Here is a 10,273-nt window from a genome sequence, read left to right as displayed (position 1 = left end):
GTCAGAAGATCTTCTTCATGCAAAGCCTCTTTGCTTTGCTGGTACAGAAAGCGCCAGTTACAAGTGTTCGTCATTCCAGGCAAGCTATTAGAACATAACCATAGGCTAAACGCACTACTAGCTAGCAATTCTTAATCTTAGCTACTCACAGAGTGTTGATGGGACTTGCAGTCCTTGTCGAGGGGACTCTTTGCCAGCTGGACCTGCAGTCCTGAGCCTGCTCTCCCCAAAGATACCCAGAGAACAAAGGAAGCCTGGATCTTCAGGGTACTTCAAGTCCTCTCCTGGAACCTTCTTGAAAGGCCGCTCTGGCGCGGCTGATTGGCCAGGCCAGCCTTACGCTGCGCATTAGCATGTACCTCCCCCCAGATTAACCCTTTGTGCCTGGAAGGAATCCTCAAATGACCGGAGGACCCAGTCATTACACCACACACACACACACCCAAGTCTCTGACGGCTTTGGAGAAACTGCAAGTTGAGACCAAAGTGGCTGAGATTCATTTCCTCCTGTAAAAGAGAAAGCATACAAGCCACATCTGACACGGAAAGTCCACTTGGTCTGGAGCCACTGGATCAGAGCCAAATGGCTGGGATGTCACCTTGGGACCTGTGAAACGAAAAGTGTTAAAACCGACACATAATGCACAGTATCACAAACTAACTAGAACAACCCAAATGAGAGGTAGTACAACAACTATAGCAAGTGTTCAGTGGTAGTCCAGTGTTGTTGCCCTCAGTGGAGAGGCAGTCAGCCACAACATTAGAGGCTCCCTCCAGCCACATGTTGATGTTCAAAGTCTGCAAGGATACACTCCAACGGAGCAGTTTTTATTGCTCCCTGCACTGAGTGAAGCCATCGCAATGCAGCATGGTCGGTCTGACGGGTGAAACTTGGCGGTCCCCAGACATAAGGCCTCGGCTTGTCAGGGCACACCACGATGGCATAGCACTCCTTCTCTGGTATGGACCAGTGGATTCTCTGACAAACAGCTTTTTACTGAGGAACAACATGGGATGTAAGAGCCATCTGGGCCTCTTGCATCAAGACAGCTCCGCCGCCCCTATCCGAAGCATCAGTGGCTATTGTAAGGGTTTTTTCAAATCTGGGTGCCATCAAGACTGGATCGGTTGTCTCAAAAGCCTTCTGGCACCCTGCTGTCCATTCATTATCTTGGGTTTCTTCGAACCCGTGAGGTCTGTCAGAGGATCTGCTATCTGACTGTAGTGTGGTACAGACCTCCTGTAGTTCCTGACAAGCCACGGAAGGATTGGGACCGGTTTACAGGACCGTGGCCTTGGCCAGTCATGGATCACTTCGACCTTTGCTTGCAAAGGCGCGATCAGTCCCTTGTCTCACCTCATGACCAAGGTAGGTTAACTTCTCTCCAGCACAAACTGGCACTTCTTAGCCTTGATTGTAAGGCCGGCCTCCTGAATGCACTGAAGACAGTCTCTCAATGGTGAAGATGGTCTTCCCAGGAGTCAGGAAAATCGCAATGTCCTCTAGTAGGCTACAGCGAAAGTCTCCACAGCCCCTCAGCCAGGGAGTCGACTGGCCTTTGGAAGGTCGCTGGAGCGTTGCAAAGTCCAAATGGAAGCACGCTGACTCAAACAAGCCCATATGGGTGTGATGCTGTTCGGTGCTTAGATTCTTCAGACAGAGCAACCTGCCAGTAGCCTTTAGTCAAGTCTATAGAAGACAAATACTTGGCACGTCTCAGCTTTTCCATGGCGTTCGTCCACCTAGGCCTAGGTAGTATGCTCAGGACGTGTCACACGATTCATTTCCTGTAGTCCACACAGAAACTTATCTCCTTTCCTCCTTTCATAGGCACCAATACAACAGGTGATGCCCATGTACCTGGGGAGGGTCGGATGATCTCCATCTCTAGCATTTCGTTTATCTCCTTCTTGATTGCTTGTTTAGCAAACTGGGGACACCCATCGAGGCTGTTCAGCCGAAGGTCGGTTGTCACCGCTGCTACAACATGTTGAGGATCCATGGTCAGGCCAGGTATCGGTGAAAAACAGGGAAGCAAACCTGGATGTTAGTGAGAAAACTGGGTGCGCTGAGTCGAGTCGAGCCGTGTGGGAATTTGAATGTCCTCCAGGTTGCCGCCTTCTTCCTCTTACTGTAGAACGCCCCTTCTGGCCACTCTCCTCTTCCACGTCTGGGTCCTCGAGAGCAAGAAGGTAATGCGGGCCTTTCGTGTGGAAGGGTTTTTGAGTGAAATTGAGCATGATAGACCTTTGGCCTGAGCCCGGTGTCTGGGAGCTGTTCCTCCCTTCGCTCAGCACTGTGGTGGGCCCATCCAGCGATGTTTCAAGTTTATTAGTCCGTGATGCCTTCAAGACCATTAGTGGTCTCCAGGCTTGAAGCATCGCTCCCTGGCCAAAACTGATCATACCAAGCCTTTGATCCTGCTGTGCCTGCTGGAGATTGTGTTGGCATCTTGCCACGCTGTCCTGAGCGTGTTTTGTCAGCTTGTGAGAACTCCACAACATTTGCTTGTTGTGAAGGTTGGTCGCCTTCCCATTGTCTGCACACCAACTGCGTGGCCTTTCAACCTTTGACCAAGACCATGCTCAAAAGGTGAATGCCCAAGCTGGGCTGTGGACAGATCTATAGGCCAAAAAGAGGAACTGTGAAGAGCCAAGTCCCAATCATTAGAGTGTTCATCCACAAACTTACGTATCCTGGTCCCTACGGAGCATGAAAACGTTCCACCAACCATTTGTTTGGTGGTGTAGTGAGGTGCTTTACTCCATGCGCCTCCCAGAGACGGTATGGCGCCTTGGACATAAAATTGGTCCCTGCATCTGTCAGGCTCCAGGCCAACCCACTCTAGCAAAGATGTGTCCGTCAATGCTTGAGATATGGCCTTGGCAGAGATGGCACCCAATGGTGTGGCATTCTGGCCATCGTGTACAAAAGTCCACTAATGTGAGGATATATTGCTTTCCCTGGCAGTTTTCCAGGGAGGGGCCACTAAATGTCCACTGCCACTCTTTGAAATGGTACCCTCTATAATGGGTAGCGGTTGTAGAGGGGCCTTTGTCTGATCTTTGGAGTTCCAACGTGCGACAGACCACACCGGACCGGACAAAGGTGGCCATGTCCTTGTTCATTCCCATCCCAAAAGAAAGCCTTCTTAAGTCTGTCCTGGTTCGCGTAACCTCCCATATGGCACTAGTGGTGTCATGTGCTAGGTGAGAAGTCTGGCCCTGTATGTAGCTGGGACCAGTAGTATGCTTTTAGTGGTGACCAGTCATCCTTAAAGTTCTTTGGGCCAGAATTCACGGTAGAGCAGGCCATCCGTCACCACGAAACTTGCTACGCTCATTTGGCGAAGTGGTAGTGTTGTGTCTCACCTCTCATCAGAGACCATGCTGCCTGCAATGTCAAGTCTGATTGTGCTCTTTCTGGAAGTGTCCTTTCGTGATCAGAACTGGCTGATCCGCCACAGAAGGAAGAGCCGTAGGTTCTTCAAGTGGGAGAGGGAGTGTGATCACTGGTTGGGTCTGGAAACTCCTGCAAGGATACTCCTGAACAGATTAGTCCCTGCTGTTGCCAGAAGAACTTCTCCCTGAAAGCCAATGCAGCTTTAGAGCTAATAGGAGCACTATAGACATGGTATCGCTCCTCCCTCTTTTAAACTGTCATCTTGGCCTCAGAGAGAGCGATCAGGCAGACCCAGCTCCATCAGGGACAGCCTGAAGGAAGAGGTTCCTCCCTCTTTTAACTGTCACCTTGTATTTTGTATTGTATTGTATTGCAATTTTTACTGTACACCGTATGATCATTGCGGAATAGCGGTCTATAAATAAACGTATTATATCTTATTATTATTATTATTATATTATTATTATTTGGCCCTTAGACAACTGCAAGAGAAATGTAGGTGTAAAAGTAGATCAAAGGAAAGTTTAGATCAAAGGACTCTGTGAACATTTGTCGACACCTCACCAAAGCCTTCGACACTGTGAGTAGAAAGGTCTGTGGCAGATCTGGAACAACTAGGATGCCCCCCCCCCAAATTCCTCCAAATGACCATCCTGCTACATATGAAGGCCAGCAAGTCAAGTCAGATATGGCAACGCTCTCTCGGAGCCCTTTCTAATAACTAATGGTGTAAAACAAGGTTGTGTTCTTGCTCCCAGCATTGAGGCCTGCTATGAGGACGCAGCTGCGCTGCGCAGGAACATGTTTCTGGATTGAAGGACCATCGCCTCCCCAACAATAGTATTCTATGGTGAACTCTCCCAGGGTCAAGAGCGTAAGAGGGGCGCCACAAGAAGAAATACAAGGGACTTCCTGAAACAAATCTCTAGGTTTGGCCAAACTGATCACCAACAATGGTCTGCCCTGGCCTCGCCTCGGGAGGCATGGAGACGCACCATCCACGATGCTGCAGCTTTCTTTGAAAGCTCATGGCAAACGAGTCTCGAAGAGAAATGACAACGCAGAAAGAACTGCAACCCAGAAACATCACCCAAGGAGACTTTCTGCTGTGCATTCTGCAACCGGACCTGTTTGTCCCGATGGCCTTTTTAGTACCAACGCCCTGCTTGTACAAAGCGCGGATCATGAGTCCTTCCTGAATCTTCATTTGCGAAGCAAAGCCAGAGGCGAGAGAGAGTTTCAACAAAGCCTTCTTCCCTGCCAAAGAGTGGCTGCCGCCTCATCATCATTATCATCATTAAACTTTACTTATAAAGCACTATACTTTTACACAGCTCTGTACATAAAAACAGAATAAAACAAAATAAAAAAGAACTGCTAAAGGCAGACATTCTAGAAAATGGGATATAATATAAAATCAATACACAATACACTCAAACAAATATACAAACAACAGATGAATAAACATTGAAATAACAATCGAGGGATGTCTGGGACGCTTCCCTGAACAGACTGTCTTTAACTGAGTTAAATCACAAATCCCAGGTCAGTTTAGGATGGAGGAGCCATGGCATTAACGTGGTGTTAAGCCACATTAACACGGTGTTAAGGCAGCCTTTTCAACAGGGCTTTAAGTCTTGACTCATTTTTCCTCCTTGTTTCAGTGGACCAATGAAAGGAAAAATTTCGTTATCAAATTTGCAGATAGCATCAAATTAGGAGGAACAGCTAATACTCCAGAGGACAGGATCAAGATTCAAAATGACCTGAATAGACTGGAAAGTGCGGCCAAAGCTAACAAAATGAAATTCAAACACGGAGAAGTAAGGTATTGCACTTAGGGCGGAAAAAAAACGAATGCACAGATATAGGATGGGTGACACGGGCTGTGAATGAAAACTACGTGTGAAAGGGATCTAGGGTCCAAGTAGACCACAAGTTGAACATGAGTCAAGAGTGCGATGGAGCAGCTAAAAAGGCCAATGTTGATTCTAGGCTGCCTCCAATAGAAGTATAGTGTCTAGATCAGGGAAGTACTAATGCCACTCTATTCTGCTCTGGTCAGGCCCCATCTGGAATATATTGTGTCCAGTTCTGGGCTCCACAATTTAAAAAGGCCATTGAGAAACTGGAGCCATGAGTCCAAGGAGGGCGGACTAAAATGGTGAAGGGTCTGGAAACCATGAAGCCCTATGAGAAAGACTCAGGGAGCTGGGATGTTTAGCCTGGAGAAGAGAAGGTTAAGAGGGGATATGTAGCCCTGTTTAAATAAATCATAAACAATATTATATTATTATTATTATTATATTATTATTATTATTTTTATTATAAATACTTGAAGGGATGTCACATTGAGGCGGGAGCTAGCTTTTTTTCTGCTGCTCCAGAGAATAGGACACAATGGTGCAATGGATGCAAGCTCCAGGAAAAGAGATTCCAGCTCAACATTAGGAGGAACTTCCTGAGAGTAAGGGCTGTTCGAAAGTGAAACACACTGCTTCCTCGGAGTGTAATGCAGTCTCCTTCCTTGGAGGTCTTTAAGCAGAGGCTGGATGGCCATCTGTCAATGGGGATGCTTTGAATGAGAGTTCCTGCATGGCAGAATGGGGTTAGACTGGATCAGGGCCCTTATGGTCTCTTCCAACTCTAGGATTTGATAATTTCTGCAGTGCAGAACAGATATCAGGCACATCTGTTTGACTCTTCAGTTACCCTTGGTACCCTCAGACATATCCTCTAGCACCATATTTTGAATGAGCTGACTCTCTTCCCATCCCAGAATCTCCTTGGCTTTCTAAAAGTCTGGGTGCGCTTGTGCAATGACTGGGCCCTCCAGTCATTTGAGGGCTTCTCCTGAACCACAAAGGGTTAATCTGGGGGGAGGTACATGCTAATGAGAGCTGACATCACATGCTAATAGGCAGTTACATCATAGCTGACGGCGGCCTTTTCAAGAAGGTTCCCTGAGAGGACTTTAAATACTCTGTAAGCCCATGCTTCCTTTGTTCTCCATCTTTGTGTTTGTTTGGGGGAACCAGCTGTGTGTTTGCATGGAGGCAGGCAAAAGGGATGCAAGTAGAGCTAGGCCATGAGAGCCAGCTCCTTGCATCCGAGAACTCAACAAGGACTGCAAATCCCATCCCTGTGTGAGTAGCTAGGAAATGTATTAGCTAGTGCGTTTAGGTTTTGTTATGTTTATCTAATAGCTTGCCTGAAATGAATACTCTGTAACTATGCTTTCTGTACCTGCCAGGCAAGGAGGCTTTGCATAAATGATATCTTCTTATCCTATTCCATTTCTTTAAAATACTGTAAATATCTTTCTTTAAAAGTATCTGCTGTCTCTCTCTGCTCCTGGATACGTGTCTTAGCTCAGTTACTGATTGCTTAAGTTAGCAAGGAAGGAAATTAGAGATCCCTAGCAAGTCCCAGTGTGTGCTTAGGGAGACATAGTTCATTGAGATTCACTGGGTGGTGGCAGCGAGACTAAAGAATCTCAAGGGGTCTCATTCAGCTCAGCAGGGAGCGGGAATGGAGACCTAGGAGACTCTAAGGGAAAGTTTAAGGGACTCCCTGGAGGTAAGAGCCACGCACAGGGCTGATTACCCTCAGGGATCACCACAGCTTAGGATGGGGCTGAAAGTCAGAAATGCTTGGGGAGCACATGGTGGAAAAGAAAAACGGCATACCACAAAGCTCTGAAAGTCCCAAAGTTTAGTTTAATTTGACATTTCATCAGTGATGTTATTGTAAGGCATCAATATGCATTTAAAAGGAATTTTCCACCAGAAAGAACTAAAACAGAATAAAACGGAGGCCTAAGGCAGCAGAAGGGGAAGACTAAGGGATGGACCTGGGAATCCGGTCGGCTGCGTGCCAAAGATGGCCAATTCTTTGCCATGTTACAGATGGAATTTGTAACTGTGTGGGTCGGTTTTTTGGGGGAGGGAAGGGGGACAGTCCCTCACCAGATTGCCCACTATTTAAATCAAGTAAATCTTTAAGGAAAAAAGAAAAGAGCATCCTGACATTTCAAAGTATTTCATCACCCACAAAATATCTTTCTGAGGCCCAGGTTCATCATTGCTTTATCCCCCCAAAAAATAATAAATAGTCAAAAAGTAGAGGACAGAGAGAAACAGGTTAAGAGCAAGTAGCTCCACTTGCATCTGGTTGGAAAGGCCTTATTTTAATGGTGGACCTCAGCCTGAACTGCTTCATCTCTGCAATCCTGGACAAGACAAGAGCCATAGGAATTAACAACCTTGTTCTTCCCCTCCTCAATGGCTAATACTGTCCAGAATAACTCTTTTACTATAAAGGCAACTAGCACAACTTCCACAGATGTTTGGAGAAGCAGAATAGTGTGTGCCCAAATATGTAACAAACACATGGAGACCCTGAAGGACTTGTCTTCACTTCACAGGCCTACATTTCAGGATAAACTTGAGGCAGCGGTGACCCATCCAACAGCCTGTCCAGGAAGAGCACTGTCTGGAAGGTTTGCCACTCTGCCATGTTGACACTGTTGGCAGCAGCCACCGCATGAAGGGGCTCCGTGGTCCAGAGGTCAAAGAGCATCTCCACAGGGCTGGTCAGACTGGATCCCTGAGATAAGTCTGGCTCAATTAAAGGAGGGCCCGTCTCATTGAGCCAGTGTTCGAACTCGAGTCCTGCAAGAGACACAACAGCATGGATCAAAGAGGGAACCGCATGGGATGCTTTTTTACCTCCAAAGAGAGAAGGCTTCTGTGACCGTTGGCAGTTTCGTGATACAGAGTCAGGCAGAAATCCTTCCTAGCTCCACGGTCCATTATGATTTTCACTGGAGAGGACAACGACTAAGGTTTTCTATGTGCAAAGTGCAAGCTCTAGTACATAATAATGCCCAACTCTGTTACTAAGTTTAAGGACCTTGTACCAAGTTGCACTTCAATGTCACAAGGCAACCATGACTTACACTGCTGGGGCAAAGGGGTCTTGCGATTCCAAAGTAGAACTAGAAGTGACTACACATCAGGAAAGCCCATTTTCAGCCTAATCTGTGTGGGAATTACTTTGCTAAAAGAAATCCCCAGAATGAGCAGAAATATGAAAGTTCTTTAAAAAGACCTTGTGCAGAAAAAAGGTGCTGGCAATGCAAGCGGTTTAGGATGGGCTTCCAGGCACCTGAAGCAGTGCTGTTGAAGCAGATAAGCTGCTAAGATAAAGGTTCCCAGTGGGGACTTCGTGGACTAGTGGGGTGGATTCTGCACCCCCAAAATCCTTCTAAGGATGGTTCTTATAGTGTTCTAATTTAGAGAGGTTTCTCTTTATCAAGAGCAGCCTTCCAACTGCAGAGGAGAAAGGAAACAAGAAAAACACCTTTGGGCACCCTGAAATGTTGAGAGTGGCCCACAGTTATGTCACATATTATTTGGCAGCAATTAAAGCAGATATTAAAGGTGGGACAAATTCAGCACCACACCCTCTGCCTTTTGCTTCAAGAAGCTGCGATGGAGATGCACCTTGCGAAATGCTTTCCATTCCTGGCTTCGAGCACATGGACTCAAAATAGCATGGGCTACGTTCGGCAGCATGGGCTACATTCAGACCTGTTCTTATGCCAATAATAAGCCCACTGGGAAATGCAATACACCACTGCAGTCTCCTTAAAATCCAACCCCTGGATGCTCCTCCTAGGTTTTTAGGTGCTAGAAGTGGCACATATCCCAGTCCTGTCGAGTGCCTGAATTGTGCAGAGGAGCTGAATCCCAACGTTTTGGCTGGAAAGCAGGGCAGAATGTGTTCACCTGTCACTGCTTTCCTCATGGCCTCCCTTCACTGTGGGGTATGTGCCAAAGAAGTCCACAAGACACAGAATAACTTGATGGGATGGAGCCCTCACTCTTTGTCAAAATGGCACAATAGCCCTTGTATGGCACATCTACAAAAGGAATATGGTACTAGGAATATGGTCCTGATATCAATGCACTAGTTCATAACATCAGCCATTTTTCAAACGTTACATATAGCCTGCTAATGTTTTTTTCCCTCACCTGTTTTGTTATCAATGCATTTTTCTTTCAATTCTGGGAAGAAATCCAGGAAGGAATCCAAGAGATCTTGGGCCACAACACTTCTGAACTTGTATTTCTCAATGTAGGCCTGAAAGTGAGGCAGGAGAATGTGTTAAAGAGTTGCACAACTTCCAGGAAACAAAGGCAAGACTTTTAGAGAGCGAAGCCCCAGCGATCAGGGAAGGTACAGTAATAATGGGGAATTAAGAGGAAAGCAAAGTCACATTCTGATGGATGCTGACCAAAGAATCACATTGGAGGACCTACAAATGCCTAGAGGGATTGTTTTTTTTGGTGCCAGGGGCAAATACAGTAATCTTCAAATAATCAAATCTGCAAACGTGGAGGGATGACTATAACAGGAATGCCTGTACTGGAGCCCAAGAACGTCGAGGACTGCATGACTGGATGGATTTGAAGCATTTGTATGTCATCTCTCAGCCTGCTGGAGCCCACAAGGCAACATACAACAGATATGCATGATCCCCACCATTTATTCTCAGCAGTGTGGCAGACAATTTTGTCATGGCCCATCTTCCCAGGCCATTTTTAGTCCCAGAAGGTGCTTTTTTTGAAACCAGGGAAGTAGACTCTGTTTCAGAGGAAGGAACTGTCAAAACCACCTGAGTATTCCTTGCCTAAGAAAACCCTCTGAAATTCATGGGGTTCTCATAAGTCAACAGGTGACCTGAAGGCACATACAAACACACATACCCGAGAAAGGCCTTTTAAAAACAACAACAACAGGTCAAATGCAAGTGATTTCCTTTGTTAAATAAGTCTCCCACCTGGTGTTGGGGAGGAAGGGGGG

At 46.6% G+C, this 10,273-nt stretch overlaps 1 protein-coding gene and 1 long non-coding RNA gene across 2 annotated transcripts in view; one reads left to right on the top strand and one right to left on the bottom strand.

The window, feature by feature from the left end:
* Window positions 1-10,273, top strand: part of RNPEPL1 (arginyl aminopeptidase like 1) — a 44,150-nt gene that overhangs the window by 14,936 nt on the left and 18,941 nt on the right. The gene's annotated exons all lie outside the window — the stretch shown is intronic.
* On the bottom strand, window positions 7,103-10,265 carry LOC121925711. Its single transcript, XR_006102937.1, has 2 exons — window positions 9,442-10,265; window positions 7,103-8,076 (listed from the first exon to the last, which is right to left on the bottom strand). It is a non-coding gene; the product is annotated as an uncharacterized LOC121925711 (long non-coding RNA).

Source organism: Sceloporus undulatus, chromosome 3 (assembly GCF_019175285.1).
Source record: "Sceloporus undulatus isolate JIND9_A2432 ecotype Alabama chromosome 3, SceUnd_v1.1, whole genome shotgun sequence".
Taxonomy (NCBI): domain Eukaryota; kingdom Metazoa; phylum Chordata; class Lepidosauria; order Squamata; family Phrynosomatidae; genus Sceloporus; species Sceloporus undulatus.
Note: the sequence above shows the minus strand (reverse complement) of the source record. Positions and strands in the feature narration are given on the sequence as shown.